Genomic DNA, 12,404 nt, shown 5'->3' with positions numbered 1-12,404 from the left:
TATATTTTAAACAGCATGCCAGGTTTGAAGAGGTGTTGAGGTGCCAAATCAGTAGGATCCCCAATAGTGACCCAATTTTGGAAACTACATCCCTCAAGGAATTTCTTTATGGTTGTTGTTACCATTTTGACCCCACAGTTTTTTCACAGCATGTATTTGAATTGGGCTGTGAAATTAAAAAAATGAATTTTTTTCCAATACGATGTCATTTATGATCAAAATTTCTTATTTTCACAGAGAACAAAATACCCGATTTTGTAGCCCAATTTCCCCAGAGTGCAACAATACCCCATTTGTTGTGGTAAACTACCATTTGGGCCCATGGGAGGGCTCAGAAAGAAAGGAGCGCTATGTGTTCTTTGGAGTCCAGATTTTGCTGGATTGGTTTTCGGGTGCCATGTCACATTTGCAGAGCCACAGAGGTATCAAAGCAATGGAAACCCACCAGAAGTGACCACATTTGGGAAACTACACCCCTCAAGGAATTAATTTATGCGTGTTGTGACCATTGAGACCCAACAGTTGTTTCATTGTTTCACAGAATTTATTTGAATTGGGCTGTGAATTAATAAAGATTAAATTTTTTTCAATAAGATGTAGTTTTGGCTCAAAATTTCAAATTTTCACAAAGAATAAAATACCCATTTTGTTGCACAATTTGTCCTGAGTCGGCAATACCCAATTTGTGGTAATAAACTGCCGTTTAGGCACATGGGAGGGCTCAGAAGGAAAGGAGTGCTATGTGTTCTTTGGAGTATAGATTTTGCTGGATTGGTTTTCGAGTGCCATGTCGCATTTGCAGAGCCCCAGAAGTATCAAAGCAATGGAAACCAAACAGAAGTGACCCCATTTTTTTTTTTTTTTAAACTACACCTCTCAAGGAAATAATTTATGGGTGTTGTGACTATTTAGACCCCACAGTTTTTTCACTGAATTTATTTGAATTGGGCTGTGAATTAAAAAAAAATATTAGTTTTTCCAAAAAGATGTCGTTTTGGCTCAAAATTTCTTATTTTCATATGGAATAAAATACCCCATTTTGTTGCCCAGTTTGTTCTGAATGGGGAAATACCCCATTTGTGGTGATAAACTGCCGTTTAGGCCCATGGGAGGGCTCAGAAAGAAAGGACCACCATTTGGCCTACTGGGGATTTTCTGGTGCTATGTCATGTATGCAGAAGCCCCTGAGGTACCAGTACAGTTGAAACCCCCGAGAAGTGACCGCATTTTAAAAACGACACCCCTTAATTAATTCATCTAGCGGTGTAGTGAGCATTTTGACCCCACAGGCATTGTGTAAAAGATAATGCGCAACAGATGGTGCAGTGTGAGATTTGCAATTTTCTATACATATATGCCATTTCAGCATCCGATATATTGTGCCCAGCATGTGTAATCGGAGACATACACCCCATAAACTGTAATGTGGGTTCTCCCGGGTATGACAATACCCTACATGTGGCTGTTAACATCTGCCTGGGCACACGGCAGGGCTCCGAAGGGAAGAACCACCATTTGGCCTACTGGGGATTTTCTGGTGCTAAGTCATGTATGCAGAAGCCCCTGAGGTACCAGTACAGATGAAACCCCCGAGAAGTGACCCCGTTTTAAAAACTACACCCCTTAAGGCATTCATCTAGAGTAGTAGTGAGAATTTTTGACCCCACCGGTATTGTATAAAAGATAATGCGCAGCAGATGGTGCAGAGTGGGGTGTGCAATTTTCTATAGATATATGCCATTTCAGTGTCCGATATATTGTGCCCAGCATGTGCAATCGGAGACATACACCCCATAAACTGTAATGTGGGTACTCCTGGGTATGGCTGTACCATACATGTGGCTGTTAACAGCTGCCTGGGCACACAGCAGGGCTCAGAAGGTGACAGGTTCCTTCCTTTTCCCTGTTATTTCACACCGAATAGCCACCTCTGTAAATTGGAAACTGAGGGCATGCATGGAAGAAATATACCAGGCAAAAATGTTGGTAGACATCCTCCCTCAGTGAAGTAGGAAGTACAAATAACTTTTATTGAACAAAGAGTTTACAAAAAAAATCTTCTCTGTAGGAAGGTGGGACGTGCTTAAGCCCCATTGGTTCTATTCAGCTGTGAGTTCATCTGTACACTCCTCTTGCATTCCAGGGGCGGTGTCTTCCATAGGCGTGTTCCTTATGCAGACTCCATCTTGTTCCATTCAAGTTCTTTGTGTAATATACTGATATTTAATTTATATAAAGTAATAATGTTTTTGCAAGCAATATACAGACTAATGATCCCTGACAAAGGGTAAGTAAAACTGGGTAGATTAAATCAAGGGATGTATGATAAATTTTAAAACACTCTGGTGCCCTGGTTTTTCGGGACACGTGTCACATTGATATATTGTGTCCTTCCTTAACCCACTCTTATAACAGACTTTTCACCTCTTTTGACTTTTCCCTTCTTGGCAGTTTGGGGAACTTCTCCTGGAAAGCGTTGCCCTGGTACGATGCGTGTGGCCTTGCTTCCAGAAGTACTGGGTGCCCCCCTTCTTGGTCCCTAAAGATTAGGTTCTTGATAACCACCTCTTGAAATTCCAAGAAAGTTCCCCAATGGCCTGCACATCGATGTAGCATGTACGCATTGTACAATGCCATCTGTATGATGTGAACTGCCAGCTTCTTATACCACACCCTCGATTTCCGCATGGCATTGTAGGGCTTCAGGACCTGATCTGACAAGTCCACCCCTCCCATGTACCTATTGTAGTCCAGGATGCAGTCTGGTTTGGGGGTTTCTGTACTGGTGCCTTGTGTGGTACATGGGTACAGGTACATGGGTACTTGTGTGGCCATGTATTCTTGTCAATACAAAGACATCTCTCTTGTCCTTGTACTTGACACACAATATGTTGCTGCTAGAATGTGCCCTGCTCTCACCCCTTCTGAGTGTTTGCCCAAGCACACTCTTAGGGAGGCCTCTCAGATTTCTTCTAGCAGTGCCGCATGCCACAGTACTTCTGGAAGCGAGGTACTTGAAGAGCGGGAAGCTGGTATAAAAATTATCCAGGTAGAGGTGGTAACCCTACCCAGGTAGAGGTTGCACCAAATCCCACACAATTTTTGCATTAACTACCAGTAAGGGGGGGCATTCTGGGGGCTGAATACTGGTATCCTTCCCCTCATATATTCTAAATTTGTACGTATACCCTGATGCCCTCTCGCGCAGATATACATCTTCACGCCATACCTTGCCCTCTTATTCGGCAGGTACTGGCGGAAATGAAGCCTCCCTTTAAAATGTACCAAGGACTTATCAATAGAAATACACTTCTGTGGTGTGTATGCTTGGGCAAACCGGGCACTGAAATGGTCTAATAGGGGTCTCAGTTTATACAATCGGTCAAAACTGGAGTCATCTCGAGGTGGGCACTGCTCATTATCAGTATAATGTAAGAAGCGAAGTATTGCATCATAATGCATCCTGCACATGGCCATACGGTACATCGGGGTGTGGTATAAGATGTCCGTGCTCCAGTAGGTCCTAATGGATGACTTTTTCAGTAGCCTCATGCTCAAGTGAAGTCCCCAGAACTTGCCCAACTCTGCTGCTTCTACAGGGGTCCATCTGTGGGATTGGGCATAAAATGATGTGGGGTTCTTAATAATATACTGTTAGGCATATAATTTTGTCTGGGAGACCATAAGCTCTATAAAGTCATCAGTGAAGAAGAACTTGAAAAAGTCCATTTCACTGAGCCCTGCCATATTAAATTTGATCCCCGGGCTGCCGTGTACTCAGGGATTTTGGGCTCATAAATGTCTGGCGTGGGGGTCCAAAACAAGTCACTTCGCTTGGGGGTTTCAAATGCGGAGGGGTCATGTCGCTCGGGGGTTTCAACTGTGGCGGAGTAATTTCGTCGGGGGTTTCCACTGTAGTGGGGGTCCTGGGGCGTCTCCTAGGGGGTTACTCTTCTTCATCACTGGATGAGGAGGTTGATAAATAAAACCATGCGATGAGTCTGTGTCGGAGGCAAGAAATGAATATGCCTCTTTGGCAGTAAATCTCCGTTGGGACATGTTTGTTTGCTTCCCTAACTAGGAGCAATAGGCTGCTACCTAAACTAGCCCCAAAAAATTGTGTTTTTATAGAATGATTTGGCTTCCCTGAAACTAAACCTAACTAGGGCGAGGGTTCCTAACACTAAACCTAACTAGATTTTATTTGAACTTCCCTGAGACTAAACCTAACTACGTTGACTTCCCTGACACTAAATCGAACTAGATTATTCCGAGCTACCCTTACACTAAAACTAACTACGGTGACGGGTGCCTGACACTAAACCTAGCTAGATTATTCTGAGCTTCCCTGACGCTAAACCTAACTACGGTGATGGACCCCTAACGCTATATCTAACTACGGTGACGGATTCCTGACGCAAAATTCCCTGACGTTATACCCAATTACGCTTTTTTTTTTTACTTTTTTTTAACTTTTTCTCACTTTGCTCTTCTCTCTCTCTCTTCTCACAACCGCTCTGAATGCCTCGCTATCCCCAACAGAGGCGTTCAGGGCGGTTGCAGCTAGATGAGGAAGAGGATCAGGGAGAGGAAGTTTAGAGACAGATCACCGCTATTGGTCAGTCAGTCACTAACTGACCAATAGCGGCGATCGAGGTGGCAGGACCATCGTGACAGGTCTCGGCGTATTGAGCTGTGATAGCCTGCTGTCCGAAACAGCAGATGTCACAGCTCGTGAACGTGCCGGCGGAAAATGCGCCCACAATGCGGTCAGCATGACGGAATAGTACGTCACTTAGCGTGAAGGGGTTAACTTCAGTCATTGTCTGTATTCTACGTTCTAAGCAGCATTACATATGATATGTCGCAAAGTGATGCAGTCAACCAATCTTTAAATGTTTATTTTCACCTAAGCATAGGCACACAACATTCTAAACATAATCATATTTTTATTTTTTTATAATCTGTCAAACATATCGGTACCTGAAGGGGCAAAAATATCATTAAAATTACAATTGAGATGTCACTTTCTATAAAGAAAGGTCTTTCATTTCATAATGGATTATGTAATGTCTCAATCATCCATAACACTACAGAAGTTGCATTTCACTATTAAACATGTATACTAGTACAATTCTCCTCATTAGAGTTGATTAAATTCTATGTATTAGAGATGATCGAACATGGGAAATATATATATACTGTATATATATATATATATATATATATATATATATATATAACAACAACGTATATACATATATATATATATATATATATATATATATATATATATATATATATATATATATATATATAACAACTGTATATATGACAACGGAAGCTGAAATACTTTAATGCAAACCCCTATTTCCGCCTATAATTTCTTATGATGCAAATACAACTTTGAAATAAGAAATACTACTGCCAGTTCTTATCTATCTATCTATCTATCTATCTATCTATCTATCTATCTATCTATCTATCTATCTATCTATCTATCTATCTATCTATCTATAAAAGAAAACACCCAAATTGCTGGTGTTTGGCCACCTCAGCACCCCAAAAAAATACAATAAAAAGTGATAAAAAAGTTGTGTGTACCCCAAAATGGTACCAATAAAAACTACAACTCGTCCCGCTAAAAATAAGCAATTACATTGCCCGACGGAAAAATAAAAAAGTTATGGCTCTCAGAAGGTGGCGACACAAAACTATTTTGTTTTTTAACAAAAAGTTTTTTCTTTATAAAAGTGGTAAAACATGAAAGAAACTATATAAATTTGGTATCTCCGTAATCGTATCAACCCGTAGATAACATGTCGTTTTTACCGCACGATGTATGTCGTAAATACGAAACCCAAAAAACAAAGGTGGATTCACAGTTTTTTCCCCATTCCACCCGGCATATAATTTTTTTTTCGGTTTCCCAGTACATTATATGGCTGTTAAATAATTCGGTGAAAAACGGCAACTTGTCCGGCAAAAAACAAACCCTCATACAGGTATGTCAACGGAAAAATATAAAAGTTATGGTTTTTGGGATGCGGGGAGGAAAAAATGAAAATGAAAATCTGAAAATAGCTGCGTCTCCAATGGGTTAAGGTACAGTAATCTCCAATACCACAGGGGTTACTTTTATGGCTTTTACAGGGTACACATCAAAAGGCAAGTAAGATCATTCTGTTAATAATCAGACACCATTTACAACAGGCAGCTGCCCATCCCACTGATATTCCAGTAATCGAGTTGTATGTTCATTAATACTGCCCATGTTGGCTTCGAACATATGCCACTTTGTGTCTGAATGACACATAACCAGTGGAAGGCCATGATAATGTAATCCTCTTCAACCTTGCGGTCCAGCTATTTCCTCTATAAGTAAGGGGAGCCCAACCATTCACCATTCGCTGACATTCATTCATCCAAATACATTTTTCAATAGGACATTGAGGGAATTATTAACAAAAAGAAAGATATACAAAATTATAAATATGTACATGATCATCTGTAAAAATTACACCACACAAAATCACAACAAACCTACTATTGGTCATTATTAGTCATATCATTTTACCAGTTTAAAAAAAAACGATCCCACATTCCTCACGCTCAAAGTCTACTTTTGGTATTTCGTTCAGGTATTAAAAATCTCCTTTGCTGTCTCCTTTCTAGTTACAGTTATCACATTTCAACAGCATCTTTCATTTCTATGGGTCTCCTAAAGGGCCATTTACACCGGCCAACCCTCGGCCATTGCAGCGAGCGCCGATCAACGAGACATCGTTACCCCGATTGCTCGTCCCCATACATTATTATCATATCGTCAGCGCGTCTCCCTGCCGACAAAGATAATATTTAACTTTTTTTAAATGTTATATGAACGCTTGTCTTCCCGATATTCGGCCAGTGTAAAACCCCCTTAACATCTGCACACATGAAACAACCATGACACTGGTTTGTGCTTTAACTCTCATATATAGGAATTGGATCTTCTTGTACAAACACCATGTCACACAGCACATGGAAATCTGTAACAGGGATAGAACTACAGCGTCAATCAACAGTGCAATAATTGGATGAATTAAATAATTTAAGATGCCATTGGTTGCACTTAAGTGCCAAAACATTATCTCCCACCAATAACCCTTGGCATTGTTCTCCGGCAGGTGAATAACTTCTTTCAGTTGGTTCCATCATGGTGTAGGAGAATTATAGAATCTGCTCCTTCTTTTTGAATCTTTCTCAGCAAATATTTGTCTTTGTCAAATCATAATTTTTTCCAATTACCAAATTTAAAGGGGCTGTCCACATTTTTTTTTTAAATTTATTTATAGAATCGAATATTTTTTTTTCTAATATACATGTATTTAATATTCTGCTTACATACCTTTCTTATATCAGTGTAGTTGCCTTTTGTCTAAAAAAAAATAATGGTATAGCCCACAGATTAGTCCATAGTAATGCACCCATAGGATTACTGAATGGACTAAGATGGTGACAGTCATGTGACCCACATCATGTGACTCATGGCATTCAGGTTACACTGTCCAGGTATATAATAGGTAAATATAAGATTATTGAGGAGCAGAAATTCTAAAGTATTTCTGCCTACAGCGACATCTCATTATATCTGTCAGTGCCTGTGAGGAGCAGCACTCACATTCTTCTTCCTGTTCTACAAATAAGTAAAAAAATTATTAAAACTTGGACAACCCTTTTAATGCTTGCAACTTAAATGGATTATTTTTACTTGAAATTGATGGACAAGTTTGCAACAGTAGAAATCACAAATGTTCAGTCTGATATTCCGATTTCTGTGACGTTTCCAAGTGTTACGGTCTGTGGGTATGTGGAGCCACTAGGCCGCACCACCGTAGCGGGGAGGAAGCTGTTCAAACAACACAGCACTCAATGAATACAAAGTCGTCCCAGTCTAGGGTACCTGAATAGTCCAGACAGTGACTGAGGCTTTAGCATGGATGGAGTTGGGTGCAGCAGGTTACGCCAGGCGTGGCAGATGACAGCAGGTGCAGCAGGCTGCGCCAGACGTGGAGGATAACACTGGATGTGGTAAATGACACTGGACATGGCAGATGACAGCAGGTGCAGTAGGACACGACTCCAACACTAAGAGGCTCAGGAACAAGGACACAGCATGGGATACAGGATACAGGCAGCAGGGCACGGGAAAAGGATAACACTAAGGGACCATTTGCAAGACTGACATGGGAACACTAACAACGCTTAGGCAATAAGCCAGAGGCGTAGCTAGGTTCTCGAGCACCCGGGGCAAAGATTCCGTTTGGCGCCCCCCACCCCCCCCAACCTCTTTCCCGACATGTCCTTCCCCCTCGCCGTGTTTGTTTTCTGTACCAATCGACGTGTCATTTATTTTTATGTAACGCGAGCATAAAAACATTTGTACATTTTAAAAGCAATATGGTTCTATACAAAACACCAGAACCAAGCTCGGTACATATATACAGTACATATATACAGCCCCAGAAGCAAGCTCACTACATATATACTACACCAGCACAAATACAGCTCAATTTAGTGCAACCCCTGCCGTATAGGTGTGTACGGCGTAAAACTACAGCTCCCAGCATGGCCCAAACAATGATAAGGATATGCTGGGAGATGCCGTTTCACAAGTCCTATCATAATCATATCACCCATCATCTCGCTGCAGATCATACAGTGACTACAGTGCTGATTAGAGGCAGAATAAACATTTACATTAGTGACTCACCGGTGACGTCTCAGATTCTAGTTTTTTTTCTCCATCCGGTCCAGACCTCTATGGTGGGATACTATATACAGGGGTGGGCTATATCTACAGGGGGACTATATCTACAGGGGTGGGCTATCTACAGGGGTGGGCTATCTACAGGGGGGCCATATCTAAAGGGCTGGGCAATATCTACAGGGCTGGGCTATATCTACAGGGCTGGGCTATATCTACAGGGCTGGGCTATATATACAGGGCTGGGCTATATCTACAGGGTTGGGCTATATCTACAGGGCTGGGCTATATCTACAGGGCTGGGCTATATCTACAGGGCTAGGCTATATCTACAGGGCTGGGCAATATCTACAGGGGTGGGCTATATCTACAGGGGGCTATATACTATATAGCCCACCCCTGTATATGGTGCTCCATAGATAGCCCACCCCAGTATATAGCCCCCTGTAGATATAGTCCCCCTGTATATAGCCCACCCCCTGTAGATATAGTCCCCCTGTATATAGCCCACCCCCTGTAGATATAGCCCCCCTGTAGATATAGTCCCCCTGTATATAGCCCACCCCCTGTAGATATAGTCCACCTGTATATAGCCCACCCCCTGTAGATATAGTCCACCTGTATATAGCCCACCCCCTGTAGATATAGCCCCCCTGTAGATATAGTCCCCCTATAGATATAGTCCCCCTGTATATAGCCCACCCCCTGTAGATATAGTCCCCCTGTAGATATAGTCCGTCCCCCCGCAGATACAGCCACACACACACACACACACACTTCTATTACAATTTAAAAAATATATATATTCAAACTCACCTTATTCCCGCTCCCACGCCGTCCGGCAGCCATGGAGACCTGCTCTCTTCTGCGCAGGTCTCCATGGGGTTGAACACAGAGTCTATGAAAGGCGCTGATTGGCTGGGCAGGATGACTTTCCCTGCCAGTCAGTCAGCGCCTTTCATCGACGGAAGTGTCACTGGTACAAAAGGTACCAGTCGCTTCATTCGTGGAGAGGCGCTGAATGGCCGGGCACGGAACGTGCCCGGTCATTCATTGCTTCTAATTGTACTTGTGTTCTTGCGACACAGGTACAATTATAGTGCAGGAGGAGGTGGCGCTGGCGCCCCCCTCTGAGCGGCGCCCGGGGCACGTGCCCCGCCTGCCCCCCCTAGCTACGCCCCTGAATAAGCAAAGGAGCAGGGCCTTTCTTATAGTCCAGGAGAATCATGGGCTAATTGATAATGATGATTCCCATGTGCGCATGATGGCTCTTTAAGGCAGGGCACGAGCGTGCGCTTGCACACTACGGGACACAGCAGACCGGAGCGGCTGTGAGCGCTGGCGTCTCCTGGGAAGGAGATGCGAGCCAGCGCTCACAGATCCATGGCTGCGGCCGGGGGGTGGGTAAGTAAACCTGACGTCTGCAGCCATCTACGCTACACCAAGAGTACACCATGCACCCCTAGCTACAGACATTGTTGAAGAACACTGCTCTGTAACTAGAAATACATTAGTGGTGCTGAGGAAAAAGGACATCAGAGAATGTTTCTAAGTATAAGACTGGTGCCTTATCCTTTGTAATTAATTCCCCATCCAGTGCATAAATAGAGGCATTATTCCAACATTTGCCCTCATTTAATCTATCCTCGCCTGGTGTACACAGGATATCATGATTCCTTTGTTGGCCGAGGTGTGGCGGAACGGGTGACGGTTACAGGCATTGTACCCAAATAAAGGTTAAGCCTGCCGCAAACCGTCGCACTCCCGCCATCCGGGTGCCATAGCTTAGATGTCGCCCGGTGCTAGATGGGGATATGTCCCCTCAAACTGCATTATGTTATGTTTGATAACCAGTTGATTTATATTATACTGTATTCAGTGCTGCTTCACTGTCCTCCCCTCTAGGGTTAATCTTACACTGAAGGAGAATGAGTCACAGGCTGCAAGCGGGAACTTGTCGGAGTGTAAATAAGAAAAAGGAGGGGGCAAGAGCAGGATGCACATGGCCTGATGCCTGAGGGAGGGGTGAGTGAGGGAGATAGTGGTGCTGTGTGAGATTTCAGTCAGTTCCTGCCCAGGAGAGGATGAGATAACAGTGTGAGCTGCAGGCAGGGGCTATCTACCTCAGAGATGGTACCTGACCTAGGGACAGTAATAGAGGACAAGTGCTGGAGTCCCATCTAACTAAGGAGGATCTGGATAAACCCCAAAGGATGAAAGGTACAGTGGAGAGACCCCATAGTGAGGTAGCCTGTCCCATCCAGCCCAGAGGGGAGAAGCAGCGATGCATTGTTTCTGTGTGTGTTTGTCCCCTGTTAATCTGTGTCGCCTGAATCTATAGCCCACAATCTCTTGGCGTAAACCGACCCCCACTGACCCGGTTTCGCCACACGAGGGAAATATGAACTTGCTTCCACTGTTCATCCTTTCTGATAACACGAGGATGGTCTAATCTTGGATGTAATAGCATGGAGTCCCCAGTCAAAATGCCAATTGAAGTAACTTTACTTCTAAAGGGGAACTCAAATATGGAATGAAAGAAGAGGAATAACACATCTGAAAAATATGATAAATACATCGAATCCAAGAGCTCACCCACCACTTTGAAAAGAAAAGGTAACACTGTACTGAACTTGATAGCCAGGACTCTGGAAATACCTCCTAGTCACCCCCTTTACCTCTGGTATAAGCCTCACTTTCCTACTTCTTGCTCCTTGACATTACCCTTTTCAGTTCAGTTTATGGTTCTTACATCTAATGGTGAAAACACTTCTTTTCCAAATTCCTTATTTAGAAATGTTTCTGTATCACTCTCTCCTGAATTTTCAAAGTTATTTGATCCCATAGCCTATGTGATTGAAATTGCCAACAAGAGGGGGGCGCGGCTTGGCTGCTGAGGGAGATGGCCGCTTCAAAGCTCAGCTCCGTCACCTTACCGACATTCCAGTGACTAATACTTTGATTTAATAGAGGACCTGCTCCACTCCACTCTCCCCAGACCTTCGTAATGCCTAGGTGCCGCAAACCGGTTGCCAGACCGCCCAAGTTCATCGACTTTTACTACCCTCGTCAGTCACATGGAGAACACGATGGAGTCGACTCCTGTTCAGAGGCCATCTCTCTTGCCTCCGAGCCGCCTCCACGTTCGAATCACTACGTTCGGAAAACTTAACCTCGCATCGGAGGAGTAACTCCGAACCACTACTTGCTGCCCAGATATCCCCAGAGTGGAGGAATTCTCCAGTAGGAGGAAAGCTTACCTCAGGGGCCCCTCTGAATGGAGAATGCAACCGCCATTAAGCCACCTCACCACGTGGAACGGCGTCGTCCACGCCATCGTCTCCTTCTTCCAGAAACCCTGCAAAACAAAGGCAGACCCAGACCTGACTCAGGAGATGGTAGCAGATGATTTACTCATCGACCATCAAACGGTTAAACACAGGGACATATTAGAGAACCTACCATCCTCCTCCAATCCTGTTACGGAACTTACAATGAAAAATATGTTATAGGCATTACACCAGTCCTTGCATACTGGTATGGCTGGGTTCATAAACCCGTTGTCAACCTCAGTGAAGAAAGTGGAACACAGAGCTCAGCACAATGTATTGAAAATGGGCGAAGTTACTTCATCCCATAATGATCTTATAGATGC

This window comes from Rhinoderma darwinii, chromosome 1 (genome assembly GCF_050947455.1).
Source record: "Rhinoderma darwinii isolate aRhiDar2 chromosome 1, aRhiDar2.hap1, whole genome shotgun sequence".
Taxonomy (NCBI): Eukaryota; Metazoa; Chordata; class Amphibia; order Anura; family Rhinodermatidae; genus Rhinoderma; species Rhinoderma darwinii.
The sequence above is the reverse complement of the archived record's forward strand: the minus strand, read 5'-3'. Positions refer to the sequence as shown.